The following is a 10,993-nucleotide window of genomic DNA, read 5'->3' as shown; positions in this document are numbered from 1 at the left end:
GCCTGGAATATCAGCCTTTCTTTTTCTGCAGCTGCTGACTTTTCCTGCTGCTGCTGCTGACATTTTACTGTCAAGAAAATCAAATCTCAATTTTTGCTAGAAGATCGTAAAAGAATAGCAAGCACAAGCAAGTGCAGATTTAGGTCTACTACCCTCAAACATGATTGAATAGTGGAAGAAAATAACTTTCTGTAGTTTTAATTTCTACTAATCCACCAGGTTTTTTATTTTTGTTTCCAGACTGAGATTTTCTAGTAATACGTTATGCAAAAAAAAAAAAAAAAAAATCAGGTTCTGGTTTATTCTCCTTGCCTTATTTTATATATGAATGGAGATTTAGTAGATGTGGTGTGAGGCAAGAAGGAAACAAAATCTGACAGACCAAGAGAACGTGACTAATAACCAGTTCATACAGAAAGTCTTTTTGTTAACACCGATGTAACTCCTTCATTGAGCGAGCAGGCAAAAATCTGTTTGGTTCTTTCAGCGAAGTACTGAAGCATAAGATGAACTTTAACTAAGGAAATAGTGTCACTGACTGAGTTCATATAAATACACCCAGTGTTAGAAATCATAAAATATTTACAAGCTCATTTAATTGCTGAGGGATCTCCCACTGCTTTGAGAAAATTTCTGGAAAGAAAATTGTGAATACTAAAGGAGATTTAAAAAATTAAACTAATGGGTACAAATTGCCTTCCTGTGCCTCCCCTCCAGCTTAGAATCATGGCTGGTGACACCTGCCTCTGTATGTGTATATATATTTCTGTTCCCTTAGAATTCTTGCAGCACCTATCTTTATCATATTGAGTCAAACACTACTGATGTAACAAAATGGTATGTAGTACATAGGAGAGATTGTCGTATCTAAAAATGCCTTTAGCAGCTTAGCTCAACTGAGGCAACAGCAATAGCCTCAATTCTGAATTGCTTGATTTCTATTAGCGAAAATCCTGAATAGCCTAAAAACCAGTCTAAACAAGTCATGTATGTAAAATGTATGTAATCCATTCACATTTAATAAATCCATAACATTGATTTGTCCATCTCATAGGAAACTTCTCTATGGACAAAGGCCCCTTTGGCCTAGCAGTGATGTTAAGAGGACAAAGCCCTTTAACATAAAAAATTTGTGATTTTGTTTCCCATTAAAATGTGTTGCTGGTTTACTAGAGACTGAGATTTTTAGCATAACAGACATTTTAGGAAAACTTCAGAGGGCTCTGAAGTTATTTTAAAAAGCTTGGTATCACATCTAAAACCAAAAATGTTATGTTTAAAAAAAAAAAGAGAGAGAGATGTTGTATTTTTTACAATCCTAGACTTAAACACAAATTCCTTCCCCACATATGGCTGGAGGAAGGGGGGTTAAGCTTTCTTATTCGCTAAACTACACCTACTCCATGCAACCAGAGTGCTGTATAAAACCTACAAAGGCATCCAGTAATCAATTCTTTGGAGGAAAGTGGGTTCATCTATTTTTGCTACAAGAAAAAGTTGCACTTTGCAAAGAGCCCTTTGCCCTTTGCCATGTGAATTAGCAGTGCACTGCTGTTAATCTAAGTGGATTAAAAAAGGGTAAAGACTCCTGGTCCATGAAAGCCTGCTCTATAGCTAGATTTTGTACAAGTGTAACTGTGTCGGTTGTGTGGGAGACCTGGGGGGAGAAGCACGAAGGGAGGTCTTTTAACTGCATCTACAGCTCCTGGTATCAATTCACTTACAGTGGCAGGATGGTGCTTGCAATTCATTCCTTTTCCTAGTAAGGAATAATAATATCAGTATGGGGTCTTTATACTGGTATAATGGCAGACACGACATGGGGGAGACAGGAAAGGTTGTATTGGTACTCTTATGCCCGAGTGGTCGAAGCAACACAGCTTCTGTGTGCAGACTTAGCTGAAATAATGTGTTTCATAAGAAAGACAACAGCACCATTCAGCAGTTATAAAGCACTGGGCCTAAGAATTTTGCTTGTGAGCATATCTAGGAGCTTGGCATGCTGACTAGATAAATGTTTAAAAATAAGTCTAGTGCCCAAGCTGACAAGCTTGTGCCTTTTTTAATATACTCATCTGAAGAGGAAAATGGATTTATCTGAAAGTCCATTTCATTTGACTGAGGTTCTCATCAGGGATGTAAAGCTTACTTGCCATTTTCCTTACTTACCTGAATATTTTTGGTATCTGGTGACAAAGAAGATAAAGAGGTTTGTACTCTATTAATCACCCTTCTCTTTGTTCTCAAGCTACCTCTGTTCTTCTATCTCCTCCAAACACACCTCCCTTGCCAAATCTTTAGGAAAAAAAAAGAATCAGTGCTATATTCTTTCAGGGACTCCATCACTTACTGGTACAACATGTAATACATGTGTCTAATTTGTTTTGTTGGCGTCTGAATGGGAATCAGTTAAAAAAAAAAAAAAACCACACAAAAATTTAATTTCATAAATAACAGATGTGAGGGGGGGTTGTGAAAAATGTTTGGTTTTTAAAATGTTCAAAGTTTTTAAGGAAAAAAAATCTAATTCTGTTTGCATATGTTTGCTTATTTTGTGTTCCCTTTTTTTCTTTTTTGCTGTCCCTATTTTCCCGAGGGTAAATAAAATTTTCCTCAAGAAGACAAAAAGGAAAAGTATTATCTCATTTTTAGCATGGTGAAATGAGCACAGAGAGGCTAGATGTTTCCACAAAACTTGGATACCTCAGAGGTGACACTATTCTTCAGGTACTCACCATTACATGGTACAAATCCCACTGGCATTATTTACCTGTAACATGACTAGCAATTATTCCCATTGGATGGAATAGGGCTTGAAGAAGGATTGTGCAGAAAATTGTGTTGTTCAGTGTTACCTTAGAGCAAACACTTCTGATTGATAACCCCCTGCTCCCCACATCTCCCCTCTCTAGCCATCATGACAAGTAGAACTCTTCATGTATAAGCATAAAACTGCTCATGTATAGATACAAGCTACTGCCTGCCAATGCAGCAGAGCCACTGTGTGCCCTCAGGTCTCCATTCTGGGGCCTATTGCAGCTCTGTGACAGGTGTGGGGAATATTACACAGCAAGGTCCTACCCTGACATGGGCTGGGGACATTGGGACATGTACATGTGCTGTGGAAATCTGAAATGCTGCCAGTCCCAAACACATAGGTGCTGTCATGGGAGCTGAAGGCTGCACATCAGACCTGCATTTTGGTCCCCTGTCCCCACCTATGAGTAAAGATTCAGCTTGAGCCTTTTCAGCTGTGCAGCAAGCCACTAGTTTCTTCTCCTGGGTTAAGAAAACAAAGACAGAGGCAGCCCACTTTGCCAGATGTAGGGAAGAGAAAAAGGGATGGGCTGGAACTGAGTCCCTGTGTGCAAAATCCTGGGGATGGAGGCATATCGCTCCCAGGCTGGCTGATGGTGACAGCCCTGCTTCCTTGCCAGCCTCAGCTGCTGCCATCGTAACCCTGAGCCCTTCATGGGTGGAAGCAGCAGCCACCTGGCTTTGCGCAGCCATGGCAGAGGTGAGCAGGCAGGAGGCTGAGCTGCTTTCCACTGCATGCTCTTCATCATGCCAATAATGAACTCTAACCCCAACCACTGTTGTTGCCTTCCTTATCCATATCAATTGCCCCCTGACCACACTTAGAAACTCCAGAAAGGATACAAGCCATTGCAGTTCTTCCTAATGCCACAGCACCCTTGTCCAGGCTGTCTCTCATGGCCTCCAGCTCGTCATGCCCTTCTGTTTCAAGTAATCTTTAGCTTTCCATCAGAGAAAGTGCTCATCCCTCCCTAAATTTCAGTCTGGTCTGGATGACTTAATTCTTTTGGCAAGTCTGCTTTGCAAAAAATGTTGATTCCAGCCACCACTTGGCCACAAACTCTCCTTCGTATCTTTCAAGCTGGCCAAGCACAAGGCTGTTCAGCCTGGTGGAGCCTGGCCTGAAGAGCTGGGCTTCAAAAAAGCAGCCTGTGGGTCTGTTTGGCGGATGACTGGCTGGTTCTGGAAAGTGAAGCAAGCAGCAGCCCCCACCTCACATCATTGCAGGAAACCAGCTGGAAAGTGCTGCGGTGTTTTGGCTTTGTAACACATTGATGCATGTTTCCTACAGCAGCCATAGTCTGATGAGAGCTGGCGGGGGCTACAGCATGTGTAAGCTTCAGAGAATTTATCTGCACAACCCTAGCAAGTCTCTCCAGAGTATGTCCAGACTAGAATTTCACAAATTTGGCTGATACAATTTAGGAAAGCAAAAGGCATGTTCCCGACATCAGAGTAACCCTGTCAACAAATTTGCATCCCTGTTCACAAGTGCATACAAGCCAGTGCTTTGCAGCAGGATGGAGGTGTTTTTCTCCCTTTAGAAAATGAGTCAAATGACAGATTAATTTCATTATGCCTGGAAATACTGGCTTACCCGTTTGTGCTGAATATTTAACTAAAAAACAAACAAGTCATCAAGCAAAGATACTTGTCCTTCATGGATGTTTTTAGTATGAAGGAAAGTATGAAAAAAATTTAAGTGCCTAAAATAGTCTTTTACAAAAGACAATTTTACATTTTTTGGATGAAATGTAGTGCCATGCCTCCTAATAACAGCATTTACTATTATAGACATCTCTGCCACACCTTTTGCCAAAGTACTTCTTCAAGGAACAGGAAAAATATTTCACAAGTAGTGCTGAAAATAACCGTACTCTTCTTAACCCATTAGCTGTGAAATTAAATATGCTTCAGCATGGGATCTTCCCCCAGCTGCTTAGGTCCTGTTATCCAAAGGACCTCCTATGTGCTGTCTTCCCTTCTCCTTCAGAGACAAATTAAGCTATCCTTATCCCATTTCCATCTTCTCCTTCTCACAACTGTGGCAAGGGAGTTTTGCAGTCCAGATACAGAGCTGCAGGCAAAATATCAGTGGCTCCTCTGCTTGCTTGGACATGTCTAAGAGAATAAAGCGTGGTCTAGGGCTTCACCATGGGACCAACATCATCCTCCCCCTCAAGGGCCTTCAAAGCAGCTGTGACCAACAGCATCCTAGGAATGTAGTTTCCATGCAATTCTTTTTGTCAGCAATGTCTAATCTGTTGAATAATATAATCACAGGGAATTCACAGCTCATTGGGAATTACCTTGATTCATTGACAAAAAAAACTTCTCCCAAAATCTTCACAAGCACATCCCCGGGAGGGTCATGGGCCTCGGTCTACAGAAGAAGGAGAGCATCTTTCTGCTTTTTGCATATGGCTGCATTGAGGTGGGGATGTTAAGTAACATACCCAGGGTTACAAAGCAACCAAATGCTAGAGCAGAAAAAGAAATCTGGCATCCTGACTCCATATTTGTCTCTAATTTCTATTCTCTCATTCACTGATGCTTTCAAATCTGTGGTTAACGTTGTTATAATGCATTTAGAAATTAATACAAATAAATATTTTTTTCTTGTGGACAATAAAGATCAGTTGATTTTGCACAGCTGTAAAATTCTATTATGTATAAAGGATTCTCTATTTTATAATAGCTATTAGAATGTTTGTTTGTAGGATTTTCTTGGGCTGGAAACTTCAGAAGAGACATTACTTTGAGCTAATCATTTAGCAAAGGACAAAGATGCCTTAGATTGCTGACTTGTCCTAAAGTTAATGGTTCTCTCAGGCTTTTCTCTGTCAAATGTGGCAACTATGACATCAAATGTTATCTCTGTAAACACATGCCAACTCAAAATAGCACATGGGGGGAAGGACAAAGAGTTCCTTATCCTATATTTTAGCCAAGATTATGGTCACCACCGTGTTCCTCTCACCACAGAAAAAAATAGACTTCAGTCTATGCCTTTCAGAAGTTAATTTTCAAAAACAAACGACCAATCCAGCAAACTGTTTCACTTTCAAATTAGCTACCTTAGGGGATCATATTCTGAGCGCATAAAATATGGAATTCTTATTTCTGGGATGCCAGAGTTTGAGTTATGGTATATTATTTGCCAAGGATCACTATGGGCATGGGGAGAGCTACAACTGCTCGAGACATTTTTCCAATGATTTGTCAGGACAGCAGACTGGCAGTTCAGACAATCAGACAGTTTTGTTGATCTGCCACTGATCTGCCATGTGACCTTGAGCAAGTCTTTTCACTTTTCTCTAGCTCTGTTTCTCCTCCTACAATTTGCCTTATCTATTTAAATGGCAGCCTTTCTGAGCAGGGAATTTCTCACCTTGTGCTAGCTAGCAGCACTGAGCTGAATGATAACCCATCTTCCTTGGGATTATTATATTACAAAGCTAGCAAGTAACACTACCAAATAAAGGCATTGGTATAAAATACTAATAAGCTATTTTTTCAGCAGATCTTAGTGCAGGCAGAGGAGCAGTAATGCCCCCTTCTTCAGTACTTCACTTCTGCTGCTCTTCCTACCTAAGAGCTGAAGCTGTGACATAGCATCACCAACACTGCCACTTTACAGTCAAGTTTCTGGAGGCAAGCCTCAAAACTGTGAAGATGCGGGGTGCAGCAGTGTGAAGCAGAGCTGTCCGAACTGTGTCTGCTGAGCCACACTTGGCTTAGGAGCAGGTCAAATTCGCTCCCATGCTGGGCTTTATCAAGGAGGAAGAGAGGTGCTCCTAATCCTGGCTGTGAGTGAAAGTGAGCCTGTGGAGCTGCCAAGGTTTTCCTCTGGCTGTGGTGCTGGACCTCAGCCATCCATACTCACAGACCCAGGCTGGCAGTATGCATTGCCCCAGGAGCTGGGTACCACCTGCAGTGTCCAACTCCAAGGACGGTCAGGCTCACAGACAACACAGCCCTGCTGAGCCACAAAGAGCAAGGCTCTTTCCCTTTACCTGCTCACCCAGCTTCAAGTGGCAAAGGACAGGTAGCGCCTGTGGTTCGCAGCCAACCAAGACCTCTGTGTCTAAGAAAGTAGTTTAGACGCAGCTGAACAGCATGCCTGGTGTTCAGTTTTTCTGGTGTGGATAATTGTCAGTGGCCATGTCTCATAATGGAACACACCATGAATAAGAACAGGCATAGTGTACAAAGAGTTGCTTTGCACACCTTCAAAGTCCTGGATAACAGAGAACCTTTCCAGAACTTATATACAATAGTCTTACATACCCATCTAGGAAGGCATTTGCATGTGTGATGTCTGTTCCTGAAGACTGGAAAAAGTATAAAATAAAACCACCCTAAGGACAGGCTTTTGTTCTGTCTTCATGTCACATTATCTGTCAGCATCTCTGAGCAAGTAACCTGTACAGCCTGTGGAGCCATATACTGCCAGACCCTTGGTTAGAGGCTGTGACCTATGGACCAATGATGCAAAGAAACTGCCTTCCCCAGAATAAACAGAATTAAATGCAGGTTGGAGTGGGAAGGTTTTCTGTGGCTGAACCATGATTTTTTGCATAGAAAGTATGTTTTGGTTGGGGATATAATATGTGCTGCAGCTTGTGTTGACTTTGGCTAAGTAGCTGATTATCCTAACTAGGAGATGTTTGTAAATATGCCCAGAAATGTCTAATACATTTTACAAGCCAGGTGCAAGCTGTCATCCTGCAACACATCCACAGCAGAGCCATTTCCTTAGCATTTCTTCTATAAATTAGACAAATGACCAGTGGTTCACTTCACAGAGCAGGATTTCTCAGTGCAGGTCCCAGGAGAAATGCACCTACCTACCTCTTTGGCATGATTTTGAGAGATGAGGCTTTCTCCCAGAAGGGTTGTTCAGCTCACCCATCTTCACAGCATCCTTTCCCCAGCCAAGCACACGCTTGTCCCCTGCATCTGCAAGCTGGCAAGAGTCAGCATAGGGGAGTGCAGGCTGCGCCTTTCTTTCTTGCACACATGGCAAATCCCAGAGCTTTCTGCCTGGGATCCCCCTGAGTCAGCAAACAGCTGGGATTCTATCCCAGTCAGGAGGCAGCTCTCAGAGGAACATCTGGGTCTGGTCTCTATCTTGTCTGCCGTTCCTTCACACGTCTACTTCCCTAGAAAGAGCTTACTGGAGGGGAATGGGAGGGGAAACTGGCTCCAGGTTCTTCTGGCTACTTAAAGAGGACCACCCTGTTGCACTGTCAAACAGAAGTTATATATTTCCTACAAAAAATAAAACACTTAAATAAGGGAGACAATTAGATGTAGTTGCATTTGCCTATTGCAATGCAACTTCAACATCTTCAGGATCACTTGGAGGTTTACACACAAGAATGCTGGGCACAGTTCTCTTCAGTTTGAACTCCCAGGGTGTTAAAGAGGGGCATTTGCACAGAAAGGGCTGAGAGAAACATTTGGGGCAATTGCATTAAACATTAAGCAGGGATGTCAGTCCACCCAGCCTTGCAGATGAAATCTGCTTTGCAAATTGCCTCAAAAGAAGCTAGTGGCAATTTTTTAGAGGCTCATATTGCTTGGTGTGAATAACAGTGAGCGAGTGTCTTCTCCAACAATTTCCAAATAAGCCAAATGAGTGAGGAGGAGAAGAACAAAGGGCACTGCTGTGGGAAAACAGATTTGAGGGAAAAAATTGTGATTTTGTGGTCAGTCAAATGCGGAATGTGCCGATGGTTCCTTAAGATTTTCTAATGGAAAAATCATAAGCTGCAAATAGTTAAATCAGAGTCTCTGTTTCTCAGCAAACATCTTAAATTACACATAAAAATCTCTTAAATGCTTCAGCTTAAGGGAGGCCCTGGCTAGCTCTAGATCCTTCACCCTTTGGAGATTTCACAGCAGACCACCCACTAGGGAAATGAAAATTTGGTATCTGCCACTGTGGCACTTTTTCTGGAGACAAGTCCCTAAAATACTGTGCTCTTTTCCCTGGGGAGATGAAATGAAAATGTCTAACGTGGCCAAAGGTATTTGACAAAGTAGGGAGGTATAAATCACCCATGACATGACTTTTTCTAAACTATTAGCTATTCTATTTACATGTATTTGGACCAAATGTCCTGCTTCACCCCGCTCCTTACATGTAATGTAATCAGCCCACACTTGTGCAAAGAAGTCTACAATTTCACACAGAGACATGCTATGTGCTATAGATGTCTTGTCCCAGATAATAAGCAAGTTGTATTAATTGTTATAAATCTGTTCCAGCCTATTAAAATCTTTCCTTAATGATGTTGCAGTGAGGTGGCTGCTTCATTCTGAGTCAGTTTCTCTTGTAGCTACGCTTGCCTTAGATTGAAACCTTTTGTGGCACTCATTGGAGGTAGTCTATGTCCAGTTTATAGGCCAACAAGCCACTTTGTCTTCAGAGACTTTTGTGGAGATTATTCTCTTCACAGAATAAAAGGCTTGGAGCTGGAACTGCTAATCTTATGTATGAAAATAATATAATAATAGCAAAAATGAGTTTGTGCATTATGCCCAGTAAGTACCCGTTGCTAGGTAGAAGTCAGGGATTTAGTCTGCTGTCCATAAACTGAAATGATCTTCCTCATCATGTTAGCTGAGTGTTTCACAACCACCACCAAGTTTTTGTCTTCACATCAAAGGGGAAAGAATTGGTGCTGTAGTTCAGGTAAGAGCAGCGAAAAGTGGTACCTGACAAAGTACGTCTGAACTAAGCCTTCATGGCATATGAAATACGCAGGGCTTTCCAGGTACCTGTCTCCTCTAGCATACACCAAGGACCTGACAACACTTCTTACCTCTCTTGCATGCCTGGTTTCCTTAACTATTAACTAGTTAACTATTCAACATCATTTTCACTGCTTAAAGCCTTACACCAAGCTAGACAGCCAGGATATGCACCTGGATCTGGATGCCTGGAAACATCCCAGATCCATCAGTTTAAACAGAGTCTTAGCGGCTTGACCTTGTCCGTGTCCCTGAAACATGAACTAGCGCTGGTGTCCTGCATTTCGCTGAGTTCAGCAGATGCACGGCCAATTTGACACCTTGTTAGCTAGGCTCAGCTTTGGGAGCTGCCATTTTGCAGGGTGGGTCGGTAACACCACAGCCCAGGGTCCTGTGTATAGAAAGGATGAGGATAAATGGTGTGTCTGTCTGACCCTCTGTGCTAAAGGCATAAATTTGTTCTGTACACACATGGATAGTGTCCAGTAACAGCCTCATCCTCTTGGTGCTGGGGGCCTAAACCCAACTTAGCCCCCAATTCCCTTGGGGTTTTATTGTTTGCTGGATGGGGGAGTCAGGAGAGAAAACTTCAGCCTCTAAAGAAAGATCCCATCCATACACACTTCACAGGGCAAATAGGAGAGTGGGAAACATCTGAAAGACTGGTTAGTACAGTATCTCCAGTGCACAGCAACTCTCACAGGAGTCCGTTGGCTATAGTCTAAAACATCAAGAGCCCCTCGGGGTACTGTAAGCATTTCCAGCACCAGTTACTAAGCTGGATTGCATAATAGCGTTTTAATCACAGAGGCCACGGAGCCAGGATTACGTATCTAATGTCATGCCCTTAAGAGTTAAGTAGTGTTGGACTATAGCGTTATGCATAGATGAGTGTCAGATGCAGTCTTGGATTTCTTGCCAGGATATCAATAACTGCTTTTTGTGATTTTATACTTTTCACTCATTTGGCTAAAGTCCATGTTCACAGCCTCAAATCAGGCATCTCCTAATGACAGAGCAAGATTTTCTTTGCCCTGCTGAGACACTTTACTGCACTCAAGCAGGTACCTTCTCAACAGGAAGCACCCCACAGTTCCCTCCAATGGAAATAGTGGCAGGACAGGACCTGTGGATTTCTTCTTAAGGCTTATGCTAAGCTCTGCTATTCTTTTTGTTACAGCTTGGCATTCATAATCCTCTGGGATCGTCAGGGTGGGCATTCTGCCCACAACTCTCCACGTGCTCTGCTTGCATGTATGTGTAAACTAAATTTTGCAATGAAATTAATCAGATGCCATGAAGAATAACAAAGAATAAATTATGAGAATCATCATTACCTTTATAGAAACTGCATCAAGATTACTGACTTAGCTGTCCCATTTTCCCTCTGCAAGCTTATTTCAACTAGGTTTCT

Source organism: Pezoporus occidentalis, unplaced genomic scaffold, assembly GCF_034315485.1.
Source record: "Pezoporus occidentalis ecotype Australia unplaced genomic scaffold, CSIRO_AGI_Poc_V1 ctg49, whole genome shotgun sequence".
NCBI lineage: Eukaryota > Metazoa > Chordata > Aves > Psittaciformes > Psittacidae > Pezoporus > Pezoporus occidentalis.
The sequence above is the reverse complement of the archived record's forward strand: the minus strand, read 5'-3'. Positions refer to the sequence as shown.